The 19916-nt window shown below is 38.3% G+C and overlaps 1 pseudogene; it reads right to left on the bottom strand.

Annotated features, from left to right (window-relative positions):
• The window catches only part of LOC109111175, a 64178-nt pseudogene that overhangs the window by 32353 nt on the left and 11909 nt on the right, over positions 1–19916 (bottom strand).

Genomic DNA, 19916 nt, shown 5'->3' with positions numbered 1-19916 from the left:
TATTTTCGATCAAGCATTTTCTTTAAAATACATTGGCAATCAACCTACATGCATCAGTGCTCTACCTTTAGCTTCTACCCGAGCTGTAAATGAATTAAGACAACCCATCCATACAAACTCAAGTGTTAAATCAAACACAGACTTGCTGTCTGCAAACCATGTAACGGCGGGCCGATAATCCAGCACGTTATCTGTACAGGCTCGGCACAACCCTCCTGTATCTGGTGGCCTGAGGCAGCTGGGACTCTCAGATATAAGGGATGTTCTGCTTGATTTGTATCTCTCTGGAGATGAAGAGTGAGTGAGCAAGTCTGTGTGTTGCGTGCAAGCTGATGTATACATGCAAACCATTATCACTCCATTCAGCCAATGTCCAATGAAGCCAATGAAATGTGTTAGAAAACATAACAGCTTCAACCTCTAGAGGGCCAATGATCTGATTAAAAAGCTGGATTACATTAGAATGCCCTGACATGAGTCACTATGCATGCAGCCTGAACACTCTTAATTTGTGAGCCAAATAAGACAATGCTGAATAAACGCTGCATATGAAAAATGAATTAGTGACACTTTCTAATAACATTATTAGTGGTACTCACAAAGGAACACAACACAGAAGCAGTAACCCTACGCAATTAAACTTTGATGCGTAACTCGTCCCACACGCTTACGCTATGGACATGAATGATGCTACAAATCACGCAGCTTGTTAATGAGAGATGTGCTATTACTTTTCTAAGCAATCACTCTTTCAAAACAATTATCAGCCTGTTGGATGATAAAATGGATGTAAAAAAACTTTCAATCAAGCTCTTACAGAATGTACAGTATTCAGAATGAACTACAGATAAAACAAAGCTTTTTGTGCTGATTTTGAAGGTGCAAGAGTGATAGTATAATTACAGCTGCTTTTTATGCACATCCTTTTAGGGAGAAATAGAGACCGAAAAGACTATTTGCATTACAGCAATGTGCAAAAACATTCTCTGAAAAAAAAAAAAGATGCTATTTTGTAGGCTGTGAAGAAACTTTTGAGGGGAAAAGGAATGAGAACAAGAACAAAGAAAAAAGATAGGGAAACACTATGAAAATTGGAAATGTCCAGAAAATGGCTGAAGGGCTACTTAGATAATGCAGCAATGAGAGATGAAACACAGAGCATCTCTGCATTCAAGAAAAACTCTTTACTGACAGTCTCATATGAACATTATCTGAGTGGGATGAAAATGCCAGACAGTTTTTCTATTTTTAAAAGCCTCATTTGATGCAACTCAAATATTTTACAATGACAAATGAAAAAATTAGGAGCCAAATAACCATTTAAGTTGGGAAATTACATGCATACATTTTACATTATATTTTTTGTAGTGAATATAAAGTGAAATACTGCTTTTCATGATTTTTCTGTTAAGTTATATAAACTAGGTTTTTTTTCTAGTGGCAAGTTGTGTTCTAATTAACGCTGTCACTCTGGTGAACCTGACTGCATTTGTGCCACATAAATATCTCTCTGTTATCCCTCAGTTTTGTGAAAGTATTTCAGCTTGTTTGAAAAAAAAAATTGTCAAATGTTGCTTTATGAAATGTTAAAATGGAAAGCTGTAATTGCAAGCTATTTCAATGTGATCTTAGCCTTAAACTGAGCTTTTTTTAGTGTTGCTCCCAAAACAACACATAAAGTTCAACAATCAATTCAACCTTACAATTGGGTATGCAGTAACTATGCTAAAAATTAACCAATTGTATTTTTGTCACATATTTGAATGTTTTCTTTAATTAATCTCACAACACTGCACAGAAATGGTTCTCAGCCCATTTTAATATGAATAATTATACGATCAACAATTATTAAAAAATGACTCAAAGTTTATTGAGTGAGAATAAATCCTATTGATTAGTAGTGATTCATGAATCTGTTTGACTAGGACGATTCGTACACAAATGGGACCTCATGGGTCATGCTGTGCAGAACGCCACGGCCAGTACTCTAAAGATATAATTAACCAATGCCTCATCACTAAATGAAATTTGATAAAAGGGCATTTCAGCACAAATATAGTTTTCTAATCTGTCAGTTAATTACACTGTAATAACATCCACTGCATTTAATGAAAGGCACTAAATGCAAGCAATTCTGTGTATAGAATATTCTAGGTCTGCAATTGCTGTCCACTCATGAGTGAGTCCACAGCAGAGGTAAAAGCCAAAAAGTTCTAAAATTATGAGCGCTGGAAAGCTCAAAAACTCTGTTAAAAGCACCCACAGACTCCCACAACACAGAGAGAGAGTCAGAGGCTTGTGGATCAGCACTCTCCAGTTATTGATTGTGATGCATGCAAATTCTATGATCTTGTGTGGGTGTTTTAACGCCGGCCGGCGCAAAATGCAGCCACTGGCATTTGAAGCATCACACAGGGAGAGGGGAAGAGTAACAGCACAAAAGAGGGAATGACTGTGCAAGCTCTCTAAAATTAGGCTCTAAAATTCATTGGGATGTTAGCCCTTAAACTGAAGCAGCGGGAAGGGCTTTGTGACAATGCTGCTATAGCAAGCGATGCTTGTGCCGTGGCTCTTGTTGGTATGTGTACATGTCTGCCTTCCTTGTCATGGTGGATGCATCCAGAACTGAATAAGATGAGTAAACTGACCGCTATTCTTGTGTTTTCTAGGACAGTCACCACTGCGATCAGCAAAAACAAGAAATGAAACAAAGCAGGTGAGCAAACAAATAAACAGCCCTCTCGACTCCCCACCCCATGTGTGGCACAGAGCGGAGCAGGGGAGCTGCGCTCCAACAGGGCCGCCAGCTGAGAGCATATGGCTGACAGGTCAATGGCCATGAGCAATACAGTCACTCACATTAACACCCACACAAACGTATTTATATGGGGAAATATCACAATGTGTAAAGCTCACGCAGTGGGTTAGAAACATCCTGCTGCAGGTCAACAGATGACTTGAATCTTAATAATGTGCTTCATTTTTCATTACAAGATCCAAAGATTAACAGACCAGCAATTTTTCAATGCTACAAATATCATAAACAAACTCAGAGCTTGATGTAAGAGTGGCCCAATGGCTTGGGAACAGCATTAGACAGTTTTGGGCCAGCTGGGATGTCCACAAATTCCCATTAAAACACAGTCAACTATCTCTTTTTAGTTTTCTCAGGGACACATCTTTACCCTTTCTTGATGTATAAAAGCCAACTCTAAAAGTATGCATAAATATTGCAGTGTGCCTTCTCCTCTGTTTTATAGTGCATTTGCACTGATTTTCTATGCGCTCCTTCATCGTTTTTTTATAGAGTACATTTTGTTTTAGAAACAGGTTTATAAATGCTTGCGTTTGTGTGTGTGTGTGGCAAATATTTTTGAGTAGGATGATGGACTGATGGATTGCATTCAGCATCCTTAAGCCTTCTGACAACTGATCCTTAAACAGCAGTGAGAAGGCTGTGAAACAACGCACTCTAACAATCACTTACTGAGCAAATGTGGTAGGTTTTTCAGCCTTGTAGATCTCTAGATCAATAACATAATGCTACAAATGAACTGAGCTACTGTATATGATGTGGTCATCTTCCTGTCAAGGCCAGCTGCTTTAATAGCTGCATATGTTTGTAGAGTAGAATACTGTGATATAGCAAGTCCTCTCAAAACAGACTGCACAGATAATATCACTGATTTCTAGGTCAATGCATGCACAGTGAAAAAATCATATTGTGAAGTTCTGCATGTCAAGGTAACTGCAGCGTCAGCAAATGAAAATGTTGTCATGAATATGCACAATCATGTCTGTAAAATGTCACTGAATTCAGCTCTCTCTCTCTCGGGCAGCAGGATTTCTAGCCTTCTTGTCGCTATGGTAACACCTAAAGTTAACTGGGTACCTATGCAGTGTTGGGTAGAATCAAACACTGTTCTCCTACAAGACCATGTTTCCATTTGAAGGAACACAGTTTAAAATGTGGCAAGTCTTGGTTATCTCATGTAACAAATGTGCTATCCTATAATGCAAAAGCATGTGACAATGTCAAGAACTGTCAATGTCAAGAATGTTTTGCCTGTCAAACAAGGATGGGATTTACTTCATCTGTATACATATCAACAATACAGTTATCGACAATATTAACAACACTTAATGTACTATACTGTATGTATACCTAATAATTGCAAAGTAAATTTTAGAATATTTTCAGATGAGATGCATCCAATAGAATTTACCTTACAATGAAACAGAATGTACCTTATATTAATGGGATTTACAAATATGATATTTAAGATTTATTAAGATAAATCAAGTATGATCACAAAAGCTTGATTTTACAGTAAGCATTTCTAAGCAACAGGGTCTAAGAAAATATATAGTGTGTGTGTGTGTGTGTGTGTGTGTGTGTGTGTGTGTGTGTGTGTGTGTGTCTGTGTGAAGAGTCTTTACTGAAAACAAAGTATTCCAAAAAAATAAATACAAAAAAAATAAGAATAAAAAATCTATATATTAATATACATTACACTTTTTTTATTTAATCTTGCAGCATTTTGTCTTTGCATGTGTGGCTTTATATCAAATTCTCAGTTCTCCAGAAGGACATATACTGGTTTTGGTGGAAAGAGGAGTGTCTCATGGGACCAACCCTAAACTGGTCTCGTCTGGAATGGATGAGGTAAGCCTTATCTTCCTCCACAACATAACCCCCAACCCCCATCCCATTTCCTCTCTTCAACCCAAAACCCCACATTACAAATGAAAATCCAATTTGTTAAAATATCTCACAAACCCAGCCTCCTCTCAGATACATTACTGTCTATGCTGATGTCTCAAACTAGCGATCCATCCGTAAGCACTCACATATGCTAGCCCTGCTCCTGATTTATGACATGCATAATCAACTGAGGAACTTGGCTTACTGCTGAGATCACAAGAGCACAGAATATCACCTCTGATATAGCAGGGTGCACCATTAATGAGATGCTTTATGAAAAAAAAAAAAAAAAGAAAGGCTGAATGTATTTCTTGCATTCTCTTGCATCGAATGCACTGTGATGCCAGGCTTCATTCTAATAAATGCAAATACTTGATCAGGATATATTTCTCATAAATTGGCTACATTGGACATCTGCCAGATGAACAATTAAGGCATTGTACTGCACGTAACTTAAAATGGATAAATGTGATTCTCAAAATGTGCCGTTAATCTTTCGACTGCTAGGAGCATTTACGCAGAATGGGTATACAACAACTTTTTGATAGAAACAATGTTATGTTAAAAACTTAAATTAAATTTTTATATTCATGAAATACTTCTTATTCTACCTTCAAAGATTCTAAATTTTCGGTATTGCAATTTGGAGAAAGACATAAAGCTAATGGTCATGTCATGCAGTAGTTTAAATAGTATATAAGCAAATTAACCAACCACTCTCATAACCTCCCAACTGCAAATGTCCAGGATACTGGATAATGCTGGTTTTGATTGCATATGGCAACAGTTAAGCTGACATGCTTCTACACAATGCACTAGTCATTTAATTTAGTAATCTTACAAATAAAATAAAAATTGATAGAATTTATAAAAAATATAATATATGGCAGCATATGAAAATGATGCTCCACACCAAATCACTAGGCTAAATATTTTTTAAAAGGTTTAAAATAATAATTGTACCTACATTTTTTATGTTTGTCTTTACAGAATGCTGCTTATGCAATGTGGGAAAAAAACTAATTCTACATAGGATAATAAAATGAGTAGCATTTTACAGTGTCCATATGATCAGATTACACAGTACCCAAGTTAGGACAATTACAAGCAACAGGACTAACAAAAACAATGTGTCATTTGCTCCAGGAAATAATAACATATTAAATGCATGTTGCTCATTAATAGTATTCACCACTTAACTCATGTAATGACGCAAGTGTAAGAGCTATTAAATATCCATTTTTAATTCTTCAATCATTTTTTATCCAATAAAATATTGCATGTAGTAGACAAGAAATATGCTATGCACTGATGAAAATAAATGTATTATAGTTCCCCTGCTATTTAATATGCAGCATTTAACATGATTTATTTGTTAAGTTTCATTTCTCTGGAGGACTGAGGAAGATAATGATCTATGAATCATCTATAGTAATGGTTGATCTTATGAATGAGACAATGAGAAGCTAAAAAACAGCATCAATTCCCCTTTCTCTCTAATTGTAATGCAGCCAGAAGACATACTGTCACATTCATTTCAACATCGCTTGCATCATCATTTCAGCCTGGTCCAAATGTTTTGCAGCTAAAAGGATGGGTTCACAAAAAAACAAAAAACAAATGCATCCTTCTTGATATGATGCAGACGCTTCATCTCTAAGATGGAGGCTGTCTGTACCGCAGCTGGGGGTAAAAGGCGAGGACATCTGATGACTGAAGTCTCTCTTAAAATCTGCTCCTTCATTCCCACAGATTTCAAGTACACTTCAACATATGTGATGCATGCAGTTCCTGAGCACATGTACACTGACAGACAGGAAACTGAGCGTGGACATGGACTGTAATTTCGTATTTAGTCCCATCAAGAAGTTATTATTGATATAAAGAAAGTAGAAGAAAAGCAGGTTAATCGATTACTTTGTGAGGGAAAAGCTTTAGCAGAATAACAGAAAAGCATCCAGCACTATCAAGAACAGTACATATGCATGACCTCCAGATCTTCGTTAACTTACATCAGGCACATATATTAAAAAAGTATTCTGTTAAAAAATATTAAAATGGGGTTAAATGTTGTAAAGGCCATTTGTTATTTAACACTAATCATAACTATTAGATTGTGCCATAAAGAGCACAAAATAATAAATTGGTGCCTAGAGACAGATGTTTCATTCTGAAGATACCCAGGCCTTTCAAACACATGTCCCTTATTAATTTGATGAAGAAATGTTGTCATTCACCTACAGATGACCATGTCTTTTGAGACCACCCCAATCTTATCTTGAAATCAGATTGGGGGGCAGTGGTGGGTGTGGCCTAATGGTTAGAGAGTCTGAGTTGTAACCCAAAGGTTGTGGGTTTGAGTCTCAATAACGGGGATTGTAGGTGGGGGGAGTGAAGGTACAGTGCTGTCTTCCACCTTCAATACCACGACTGAGGAGCCCTTGAGCAAGGCAGCGAACCCTCAGCTGCCACAGCAAAAATGGCTGCCCACTGCTCTGGGTGTGTGTTCACTACTTACTGCTCTGTGTGTGCACTTGGATGGGTTAAATGCAGAGCACAAATTCTGAGTATGGGACACCAAACTTGGCTACACATCATGTCACTTTAAAATAAACCCAATTATTAATTATTGGTCAGACTGTGCATGATTAACAATTGCACATTATTTTAAAGAAAAAAATGCTTGTTTCTCAAAAATTTTAAACCACTCTTGCATAATCATCTGGCTCCATTCTGTTAATGGTCACTTGTCCCAATCCAATCAAATTCAGATGAATAAAATTAACTATAGATGAACAAAAATAAGTCTTGCCGTAATTGTTTTCTCATTCAGTATCCAGTTTCACTTAGAAATACATCAAGTGGGTTGCAAAAACTGATTAAATGTTGATTTTTTACAGCGTTCCAAATTATTATGCAAGTGATATATCAATAGGATTTTGGTACAATAAAGAGTCAGCTTTTTGTTTGTGTGTTTTTTCACATCTTTTTAGATAACTTGTATCAATCTCAGACAGGTTTGCTCAATAGTTTGCCTTCTTCTTCTTCTTAGGTAAATGGAAACCCTTCTTGAAGAGGTTGTTCCAAATTATTAAATATGTCACAGTTCTCATGAAATATGGTGAGGAAGAAAGATCTTTCTGAAGATGAAAAGTATAAAAAAATGGCAACAAAACAAACAATATTCATGAAAAGCTAAAAGAAATTACTGAACTGTTAAAAGATTTGTGAGTGACTTAGAGCACAGAAGATCTTGGTCAGATGAAGATTTATTAAGGAAAGTTTCTGTCAAACAAATGAACTGTATTGCAATGTCAGCTGTAAAAAAGCCACTGCTGAGCAGCAGACAGGTGTTTGAAGCTACTGGAGTCTCAAGATCCTCTCCATGCAGACTGACAGTTGTGTGTAAAGCTGCGTCTCAGTCACTGCTAACCAAACCTCACAAAGAGAAACCTGCACAGTGGCTGTAGAAACACATGAAGACTTGTTTTTAAATAGTTTTATTCACGTATGAATGCTGCAATACAATGGATGGTCCAGATAAATGGATTTCTGATAGTTGATGAATGGCCATCCTATTCCAATAAGACAACAACATCAGCAAGGAGACGGTGGGGGATGATTTGGGTTGGAATACTGGGAAGTGAGATGTAAGGTCATTTTAGGGTTTCAAAATTACTTCTGAAAGATATGTGGAGTTTATAACTGAACATTTTCTGCTGTGGTATAAAATGAAGAATAGTGCTCTCGGAAATAAAAGGATTTTCATGCAGGGATGTGTGTGGGATATCACACTATCCCATGCTGCATAAATACCATTGTGCTAAACAGTTTGAAAATGTGTTTCTACACACACTGTGCAGGTTTCTCTTTGTGAATACAGTTCATTTGTGACTGAAACGCAGCTTTACACACAACTGTCAGTCTGTATGGAGAGGATCTTGATTCAAACACCTGTCTGCTGCTCAGCAGTGGCTTTTTTACAGCTGGCATTACAATACAGTTCATTTGTTTGACAGAAACTTTCCTTAATAAATCTTCCTCTGACCAAGATCTTCTGTGCTCTAAGTCACTCACAAATCTTTTATCAGTTCAGTAATTTCTATTAGCTTTTCACGAAATATTGTTTGTTTTGATGCCTTTTGCAAGACATTGCTTTTTTTCATACTTTTCATCTTCAGAAAGATCTTCCTCGCCATATTTCATGAGAACTGTGACTTGCTTAATAATTTGGAACAACCTCTTTAAGTAGGGTTTCCATTTACCTAAAAAGACCTGGCAAACTTGAACAAACCAGTCTGAGATTGATACCAGTTACCTAAAAAGATGTGTAAAACAACACAAACAAAAATCTGACTCTTTATTGTACCAAAATCCTATTGATATATCACTTGCATAATAATTTGGAATGCGGTGTAAAATCCATTAACAAATGATGAATAGGCAATACTGCTTTAAAGGCATACTGTGATATTTTTTAACATTTAAATACATTCTTCAAAAATACAGGCACTGCTATTAAAGGTTAAAAACTAAAAACTGCAGCGCTTTCAACATTATTTGTATTGTTTAGGGGAAGAATCTGTTTGGTTTCCCAATGGAATACATGTTAAAAGACATTATTTTCTGGTTGGTGATGCTGGTGGTGTAGAAACTACACACACTTCTCCATTAAAACACAACACAGAGCTGAAGCGATGGGGTGATGCAATTTGGCCACAATAACACTGCGCGAAAACTGATCTTTTGATTTGCCACAAAACGAATGAGAATCTTCTACATAATTTCCCCCGCAATGAATGTAATGTTTTCTGCAGATATGAATGTGTGCATATATTATATGCACTGAGAGCGCTAGAAACCAATAATTGTGGCCTCACAGAAAGTAGGGGGCAAATGCTAGCACACAAATACACAGCTTCTCTCTCAAAAGCGTCTCCAACAACTGCCTTCTCTTATGTAACCCACTCTGTTTCCTCAACCCGCATGTCTTTATTGGCGGATTTCTCTCTTTTCCACATTGGCATTTTCACTTCTATTACCAGCACTTTCCTGAGTCGTTTTGTTGATTGCCAATCCTCTCCCCCCGCAATGAGGGACCTTTTTCCCCATTTTTACTGCTCAACCCTCATCCTAAGCTGAAATTCATTCAAATGTACCCCAGAAGCGATAGCCTTCGCAAATGAAACACATCCACAAGGCCTTCAAAGATAACTAAATCCTCTTTAATAATCTTGACAGGCAACAGTCTAGCCAGAAGAGGAGAAACCAGCAGGATGATCCATGGTCTCCTCCTCCACATACAAGAAGCTTTAATAGTGTCATTGTTCTATATACCTCTGTTAAACAATTTCCTTCTCATTAATTAAACATACACTCCATCAATATGCCCTAGGAGTGCTCGTGCCTATCAGGTATTGCATTTGGTGCACAGGAGAAGATATACGCTGATTTATTTCACCTCTCTGGATGCCATACATCAAAAAGAGAAGGAAATTATCACAGAAACAGAGAATAAACAGGAAATGTCACATCTTAACGGTTTGTTTATTCGGTTTACAGCAAATGCTGCCAAGAACAAATGCATAATTCATGATTAAAACAAAAGCAAATGAGTGAAAAACCGCACTGCTTTTGACTGATGCCTCTCCCATCCTCTGAACGGAGGCAGAATTAGTCAGCTCCTTGCTCACGCCTTCCCTCCCTGCGCTTGGTGAAATTTCACCCTCGCTGCCACCGAGATCTCACCCTCCATTTTCTCTGCGTCTCTGCTGCTCTCTCTGCGTTCTCTCTCCCTCAGCCATGCACAAATACCAATAAAAACCTGTTCACTCACACGCACCCCCACACCGTAGACATGCACACACACTAAAGCCATAGAACATGTATGCGGGCTTGTTCTCACATGAGAGCCTGCTTCCTCCATTTTATACATTCGGAGCAACCCTTCCCCCACCCCTGCTGCCACTTACACACATACACCTCACTTAATTACAGCTTCTGCTCCCTGGTTTGGTTTGAATATGAGGTTAAAATGTTGCTAGAACAGTCACGGACAAGAAGTGTAGTTGTATGAAAATGTAAATATGAAGTTGTATCTCAATCAGTGACTAGAACAACAGACTGGAAATTAATAAGAAATGCACACACACAGATCCATAAAACATCCACATTTTCACCTCACAAATCTAGAATCCATTACTTGCTTGACATTAGATTTGATCATGTATTTTGCCTAGTCAGCTGTGCTGGCAGATCACTGCCATCCTTGAATTAAATTGGAGGAGCTACATGCACTTGTTGCGTGGTCACAGCGGCCCTGTCAATCCTTGTCAGATGAGAGTTTAGATAAGTATGTACGTAGGGGATTGATGAAACCATAAAGCACTGGTGGAGCTGTTAATACTTGAAGATTAAACTCCTTCTCTGCAAGAATCAATCTTGACGAGCATACTGTAAGATTACAGCACATGCAGTATGAAAGGATCAGCACTGGATGAATCCCTTAAAAAGTGATGCATCTTCTAGAAGCCACAGGGGAGCTTTCTGATTCTGTTCAGTTTCAACCTAGCGACCACATTTACACCAACTGCCTACCACCTGCTGCCTACTCTCAAAGCCCCCAGCGGTGCAGAAACGGCATTTACCTGATCGTACCAGTCCCGGTTGGAACAGGTGCACTCGGGCCACCATCCTCCTTGCCCTCCTGAGTTATTACCATTCACCTTGGGGCCACCCTTGGATTGGCTCTTGGGGTTGGGACCTCCAGGACCCCCAGCTGACATCATTTTCCCTTTACTTCTTCCCAGTGTACCCCCTCCACCCATTCCCCCTCCTCCGCCTGAGGTCTGGGGCGGTAAGGTCTGGCCACCTCCATAGCCAGCCGGGTATCCGTAGGGTTCGGGCTGCCAGTCTCCATATGCCGGGGCGTCCATCCTGCGCAGGGCGGCCATGCGGGTCACTTCATAGCATTCTGGGCACTTGCAGCAGTGGTGATGTTTGTGCATGCTGGCTTGTTCACGCGGTGCGGTGCTCTCTGTCTCTTTCTATCTCACTGCTGCTGCTGCTGCCTGCTCAGATCAAACGCAGCGCGCAGTGCAGCTCGGCTCACGAACGGCAGCACGAATGGCAGGAATCTTCACGAACCCTGTTATCCTCCTCTTTGTTCCTCCCGATCGAGAAAAAGATGTGATGAGGAGGTAGCAACAGGGCGATGAAAAATAGAAAAAGCTTGGTAGTCTTCCTCAGGTCGATGCAAAAGGTTTGGAAAAATAATGCTGAAAATAGTGTGTATGATCTCGGAATCAGAGACCAGCCCCGATGGTCGAGTTCTCTTCTTGCTTCTGTTGGTTCACAGTGATACGTATATAAATTCATAGATATATATATTCATTTGTTTATATATGTATATATTTACACACACACAAATACATATAAAAATATTGATATAAACAGACAAGCACAAATACAATTATATACAGGTATATACGTATACATATATATTTCTATAAATATTAATATGCGTGTGTACAAATATATATATATTTATATATATATATATAAGCCTATATATATATATAAACAATTTCTATATATAGAAATGATATCCGTGATCAAATCTTCCTCTGTATGTCTCTGCTTGCCAGATTTCTTCCTTCTGCGTTTCCTCCTGCTTTGGGAAGCGTTTTCTTGCCTTCTTTCTGTCACTCTTTTCCCAGCCTGCAGAGAAGAGCTGAGCACTGGATTGACTCTCAGCCTGCATGCCCTAGATGTGGATTATACGGAGGGATGCAAGCAAGCGAGAGAGAGGGAGGGAGAGAGAGAGAGAGAGGGAGATGCGTAGCAGCATCCCTCCAGCACCTCAGCCCTGACAGCTACAGCCAATCAACTCACAGCACAGCCATCAGCAGCAGCACCAACACAGGACTGACTGCTTCAGTGACTGCTCTTAAAGGGCCAGCGCACCTGAAAATCAGGCAGCACACAGAGCCCGAATGGAGATGCAGGGAGTGTGTTATTCAGCTCCATGGCTTCACTGTAAGAAAGACTGTAGACCTACCTTGAGGGTTTATACTAGAGATGGAAAACATACGGGGCTAATGGATGACCATGTTTTAATCTGTTTGTGTACTACAGTAGGTTCATTTGTGAAGCTATTTCGGGAAAAACGAAACTATACAATTTAGACACTACAAACTAGCTATGAAAAAAAGTAAAACACTTGATGATAAAATTCCAAGAAAAAGTGTGTCTTTAATGTGCAGTGATTCAGTTGTTACTTTTAAAAGTAAAAATATACTCTTTGACTGGTTTAAAGTGCCCCATTATGCCATTTCGAATATTGCTTTTCATGCAATGTGTAATGTAGTTGAATGTGAATGTAAACAATCTGCAAAGCCGAAAGTGCACGATAAATAAAGTTATTGTATCCCAAAAGAAAGAATTGACTCTGAACAGCCTAAACAGATCTTCAGTAATTCGAATCCCATTCCCGTGAGGGCTACACGTCATGGGGTAACACATTTGCATAAATGCCCACCTATGTTCTCCGTTGGCCAGCCACGAACAACTTGACCCACCCTCAAACACTGTAGCTTGTTTGTGTGGTTAACATCATGTTGAGAAGACACTGTGATGGTAAATTTGTGTTATTTTCACTTCTGAAAGATGAGGCTGCAAAGAATCAGTGGTTAAAATTAACTCCAGTAGTAACTCAAGCAGTAACTCCAATCTTGTTTTGTGTTCCAGTCATTTTAACTGCTTCTCTAATCTCGGGGAGTTCAACACTCAAAAAAATGACTCTTTGGCTGAACATGATTCAATCATGGACAGTGGTTCCACGTGTTTGTATCATGTTATTTGGACATGAGTAAATCAAGTTATTAGGACAGGTGTAATTTTAGTTGAGTTTACTCAGTTTGCTTTAGTTCATTCATCCTACATGAAATATATGAGTAGAGATAATATGTTTACATCATGTAGAACCACTGTCCATGCAAGTTCATCCAAAGTGTTATAATAACATATTAGCAAGTAAGATATAACTTTTCTTTAAACAAATGATGTCAGTTGTTGGCAGTTTAAGGATGGTATTTTGTGTACATCACTTGCACTCCCATGGAAGTTGCTTTTTTTAATGATAGTATTTTAGACTTTTTTTAAGCAGCTCCTCAACCCAGCACACGCTCCACACTTCACCACAATGGTAACTAGTACAAAATACACTAATAGAAAGTCCATAAAAATGCCCACATAACAGAGCATTTGACATGGAAAAAGTCTCCCTATTATCTCATTTTACAAAAAAAAAAATGCATAAAATGACACTTTATTTAAGCATTTTCTCTCCCCATATCCAGTCCAGTGAAAAACATGATGGGAATTGTAAAACTTATTTTGAGGTACTTGACTGAAACATGTCCTTTCACAATTAAAATATTGAGTTATATTGTGCCAAAAGTAACCATTTCAGGTCAGTTTAATAGATACAGTCATGTTTGAATGACAAACCTGATATATGGTGTTAAATCAAAATGAATTGATTAAATAAAGTGAACAGCATCAAAAAAATATGTGTTTTGAGTGAACGCAGGATTCGCAAAACGCTTGCTCTTGAAAGATGGCTCAGTACCCAATTTTATTTGGGCCAGCTGCTCCTCTGAATCACAACCTGTAAGTATAATAAATAATAGATGTTTACATTTTCTATCGAGCATTCAAAAAACTAAACCAATGCAATGGGCACACTGTTTCCGATACGCACCGTATGCGGTAGACCAATCACAACATACTAGGCCATCTGACCAATCAGAGCAGAGTATGCTCACGGAAAGGCTCAGTAAAGTAAGAAATAATCAATGTAATCAAATTTATTCATTAAATTAACTGCATCGTTTTGAGAAAGTTCCACAATTAAAGGCTTGAGTTGCACAATTTCTTGTTATTTCTTTTTATTAAGGGAAGACATTACTGAATTTATTGACATCTGTAGATGTAAATCTACATAACTAAAGGCAATACTTCCACAGCACTAAAAAATCCATGTTAATTTGATTACAACAAGTGACCCAAGCGACTCTACTGAGAGCTTTGACAGGATTACTTAAACTGAAATGCCATAATTTTGTAGCTGAATCTAAACAGATGTTGGCCTGTTAGACTGTAATACTATTACAAATATAATAGAGCATAAATATTAGAAATCAACTGAGTGTTTACTGATGTGAGTATATGCATGCATGAACATATATTATGTGTGTTTTCTCTGTTTATGCATGTGTGAATTCACTTGAATTTTGTGGCTGAGTCAGTTCTAATAGGCATTGCACACTATTCTATTCAGACCCCACCAGGAGGCACAAACAGCAGGCTCAGCCACACTTAATTATATGCAACGGTAACTCACTTCATTACCACAATATTCCGGCAAACTTTCCAATTTCCAGGAGAAAGGCCAATCAGAGATAAGAATGGTGCGAGTATCACAAAGAAACAATACCAATGCCAACAGGGAGTATACGGGTGGTGCTTGGTGGCTGAAAAAAGGCAATGCAAGCATATTTATCACAGCACACATGACTGGGCTCATGCTACGACCACCCTGTTCCCTCTGCTCCCCTTGTCTATACAGCACATTCTCATAAAGGATGCAGACTTCCATAGTCTTCCACAGAGGTAGCTGGCCAAGAATGAAAAGGGAAAGGGGAAGGCAGGAAGTAGAGCGTGCTTATGTGCATGCATTACATGCCTGAATTATGTCATGTGTTTGTGTTGGTATCTTCCAGAGTGTGAGTGCATGTGGGCTTTTCTAGTACCTCTAGGAAAAAATGCTGCTCCATGAAGAATTACATAATATCAAATCTTTAAAAAAAATGAGTCACTGCCAATCAATGGCCAAGTGTGTTAATATTAGCTAGAATATCAGTACACAGAAATTTTCCTGAGAAATTAAAAACAAGATGCTCAAGTTCAGGACCTTGCACCACATCCGCAGCCAAAATAGCTTATAGTTTAATGCATGTAAAGGGGCCATGTGTTGCAAGTAACAATTAAGCACCTTTTAAATCTCATCTAAGATGTTCTTGCTACAATTATTACATATGCAAATGTAAATCCAGTGCAAAACCATGTAGAAATGCTATAAATATTATTTGATTTAAAGCTAGACAAACACATCCTACCATACCTAAAAAATAAAAACAAAACAGAATTACTTTCAAAAAAAATAGACAATTTACAAACTCACCTTCAGAAAAGTACTACAGATGGACGGTTAAAAAAAAGAGACAATTTACGAATGCACCTTCTATCTGCTTGAAGGGTTAGTCTGCTCTTTGACTAAGAAAAAAATCAGAGTATTCATAGTTTAAAAATATATTTGCAAATATTATAGGTAGTATTACTCACTGCACGAATTCCTGGAGAATGAAAACCAACCTCTGACCCACTCTTGAAAAATCGTTAGGGAGCCTATTGTTGATTTATGAAATAATTGAGAATGATTTTGTTATGGTTTTACAAAGGGATGTAGATTCTACTTCATGACACACAGCATATCTCATATCTGACAGCCTCATTTCAGTTTTCTCTGGATTCCCGCATTACATAAACCCCCCCAGCCGGACTCACAACCCCCACATACTCTCGCACATCGAAGGTATCTATAGAAAATTTCTGGAATTTCTGTGCATTCTCATAGCAGCCCATGTGACTGCACTCTTGTCACCTGACAGGACGTATGTCCATATAAGGCAAGATGAGACACAGGCATTCTTAAAGGGGCAGTAACATTCTTGAAGGTTTCCTTTGAATGAACCGCAAAGAATTCCTGTAGGAAAAAGGTGCAGAGCAGCCTTTGAAAGACTGATCATAGTCAGGAGAATTTCTTAGTAAATAGGCAACATAAACATGATACAATAATTATTAATACATGACATAAATGCAAATACATTTTGAATTGCAATGAATGTGCACGGCTTTGAGGCACTGCATGCTGCAAGGCCAAGAAAGGGTTTTGGGTTTTCACCTAAACACTCATAACTCATTGAGTCGTTGCTCCTCCACATTGACACAATAAACTAAAGTGCCTGTGAAGGCTGTGACTCCTATTAATAGGCCTGGTGACAGAAAACAGCTGCTGCACCAAACATCGCACATCCGACTGACAGCGTAATGATAAGGGAAATGAGAGAAAGAGAGTGAGAGGAAAAGAGAGAAAAGGAATATGAGATGCTTGTGAAATCACTGGAGAACTGAGAGGTCTTGAAGAGAAAAAAGGGTCTGATAAGGGCCACGCACACTGTGAGAGTGACAGCTGCATTTAAATGCAGGAATGAATCCCTAAATTATCGTTCTCTGAGGCTACGTTCACAGAAACAGTGTTGAATTGTCCTGTTCACACAATAGGAGTGGATCGGATAATGTCTGTATGAACAAATAATATAAACTAAAATCAAACCCCTTTTCATTGCTCATGACAGCCATAATTAATGCCTGTAACCATAGCAACGGTTATATATGCAATATATGTGCTGCAAGTTTCAGAGTGAAGTGTGGCACTGTGTTCTTTTACACGTGAGCAACTTGAGATCTGGTTTTTTTTTCAGTTTCTCAGAGTGGCTCGGTTCACAGTAAATGCTGCTCCAGACAATTTACCACAATTGCTTGTAACATGCATTTGGGAACACAATATGCATCAAAAATCTTGCACCAAGTTATGGGCTCCCTGTGGTTTTCCGCCAAAATGAAAGTTTAATAGTTTAATGACTGAAAATGAAGATATTAGTAGACTACTGAAATTGTATGGTTGTACTGTAAAATAAAATAATTATTATTATTAGCATTATTACTATTTTTATTATTATTATGTTGTTTAACATTTTGTACTTAGTAGAAAAAAAATATTATAATTATTTTTTTTTATTCAATATTATTATTGGTGTTAGTAATAGCGGTAGTATGTTATAGTCACATTAACATCTCACAAATCTTGGGCCAAATTTTGCAACCCTGCAAAGAAGTACAGGTTTTATTATTTTTTATATAACAATTTTTTTTTTTTTTTCAGAAAAATCACAATTTCGCAAAGTGTGGTTTCCAATTTAGTTTATCCAAACTGTGTGTGAACTATATTTAGTGCTCTGATGTGTCTTTAAATACTTCATCAACTATTCATTGTTCAGTTTGTGTCTCACTACTTTGTTCAAAGTGAATTTGGTCATACACTGTGGTTGTCACTCACCTAAACAAGCTGTATGTGTTCAAAACAGGATTACGCTCTCAGAACAGGAGCAACGTCCATATTTAGCTGTAGTGTGTACATGGTAAGGTGTTGTAGGTGTTGTAGGAGAAGAGGGATGAGTAAAAGAATCGTGCATGGGCCTGGAGAGAAGAATAAACAGAAAAGAGCAAAAGTAAAATGTAGTAAAGCGGAAACGCAACAATGAGAAAGATATGACTGTACTGAAAATGACTCTGGGGGAGGGAGGGGGGGGTAACTCAAAATGTTTGCTGATGATGCACAACTGGGAGTGAGAAAGCCTGATCATAGAGAGGGTTCTGAATGCAGAGAGTGATTCTTTTGTGTTGCCAAATACATATTTAGATTGGTAATTCTGCATCATCTCACATTCAACCATCTCAAGCATCACATAAACACCCTGTCGGAAGCAACGCACATATTTTTGCCATGTTATGTGGCTGAACGCATATGAGAGCTGCAGAAAGATGCAACAGAGACAGGAAAACAGCGACAGAGAGAGCAGAAGCGAGAGAGGCAGCCAGTCTGTAGGGACGCAAGTAGGGGGAGGAATTTGGTTTCCATGGCAACATGCGGAAGGCTGAGCTCTAGGTGTCCGTTCCAGCTCTAACTGCGTTGCACTGCACCGGCCCTCACCTCGCCTCGCTCCCCCCATCCTCCCCCACTCCCATTCCCTCTGCAGCTCTCTCTTCATCGCTCCCTTCCACCTCATACCCTTCCTAATGTGTGGAAGACACGACAACACATTCAGCACAGCATCAGCCAGCCCTGCTGTCAACAGAACGCTGCTGCCTTGCAAAGAGTCTGCGCTTTGATGTAGACAATGGAGGCTCTCTGTTCTCAACGCAGTGGTCCCACGCTCTTCAGCCAGGACCCGAGACCACACCCACGCTGCCATCTCCTCCTCACGCCCCCATCCCTCATGCTAGATCCTCGCTCATCTGAAACGCCAGCGCCCGCAGGCACTGTGCCGCCACATGCCGCTGGGGGTGCTGTGATTGGGAGGACGTGAAAATGAGAGCTGCAATGATATAGTAGGACCTTACTGTTGTGCCTGTGCTCAGAGTATTACTGAAAGACTGGGTGATTACAGTGGCATCGTGGCATATTTCTTCCTGTTTAAGCTACACTGCAGCCTAGCTTCAATTTTACATATGTGAACTGCAACCATCCATATGTATTCACTAATATGAATGTGTATCATGAAAACCTCTCTAAATCAGCTTGTGATCAAAATCTAACCAGTGGAAATGTGTTTTATGATTACATCATAATCAAATGTATAAAATTCCATAACATAGAGCCCAACAATAAGGATTTACACAAAATTTCTATTCGCCATCCTGATATTTTAACTGGCCCAGATTTTTTTTTCTTATTTTTTAACAATGTTCTGTAGAATTCCATTATATTTTAATTAACACATTTTTCCTTAAACATTTTCTTTCCAAAAAAAGTAAAAACATAATAATAATAATAATAATAATTAATAATAATGTATAGGGTTTTTAATTTGCAATAATTACAGGAAATATGATGATACAATTTAATTATGTGCCTGCTAAAAATTGGTTTCCAACCCATTCTTACTGATGTAAAACCTCAACTTTGTTAGTCAGCAAGATAAGATAATCATTATTTTAATCAGAATTCACCACAACAATGTTCAGCATATCACACAAATCATATCATATTATCAAAAAACCTATATACTGGTAGGTCATTCACACAGAATGTTTTTGCATTCCACTGCATTTCTTTTCCATAGTTTCCCCACGTAATCATGCACTAGATGGACATGTTTGTTATTTAAGGCATCTTGCATATGATACAGCATTCTAAAAACTAGACCTATTTTCATTCCATTCAACCCTGTGTCAACATTTAACAAAATCTAGTTCTGTGTGAACAGCCCATAAGGGAAAAAAGCCTAGCATGAGCCTTTACACATTA

The sequence above is a fragment of the Cyprinus carpio genome, chromosome A14, assembly GCF_018340385.1.
Source record: "Cyprinus carpio isolate SPL01 chromosome A14, ASM1834038v1, whole genome shotgun sequence".
In the NCBI taxonomy this organism is placed as follows: Eukaryota; Metazoa; Chordata; class Actinopteri; order Cypriniformes; family Cyprinidae; genus Cyprinus; species Cyprinus carpio.
The sequence above is the reverse complement of the archived record's forward strand: the minus strand, read 5'-3'. Positions and strand labels throughout refer to the sequence as shown.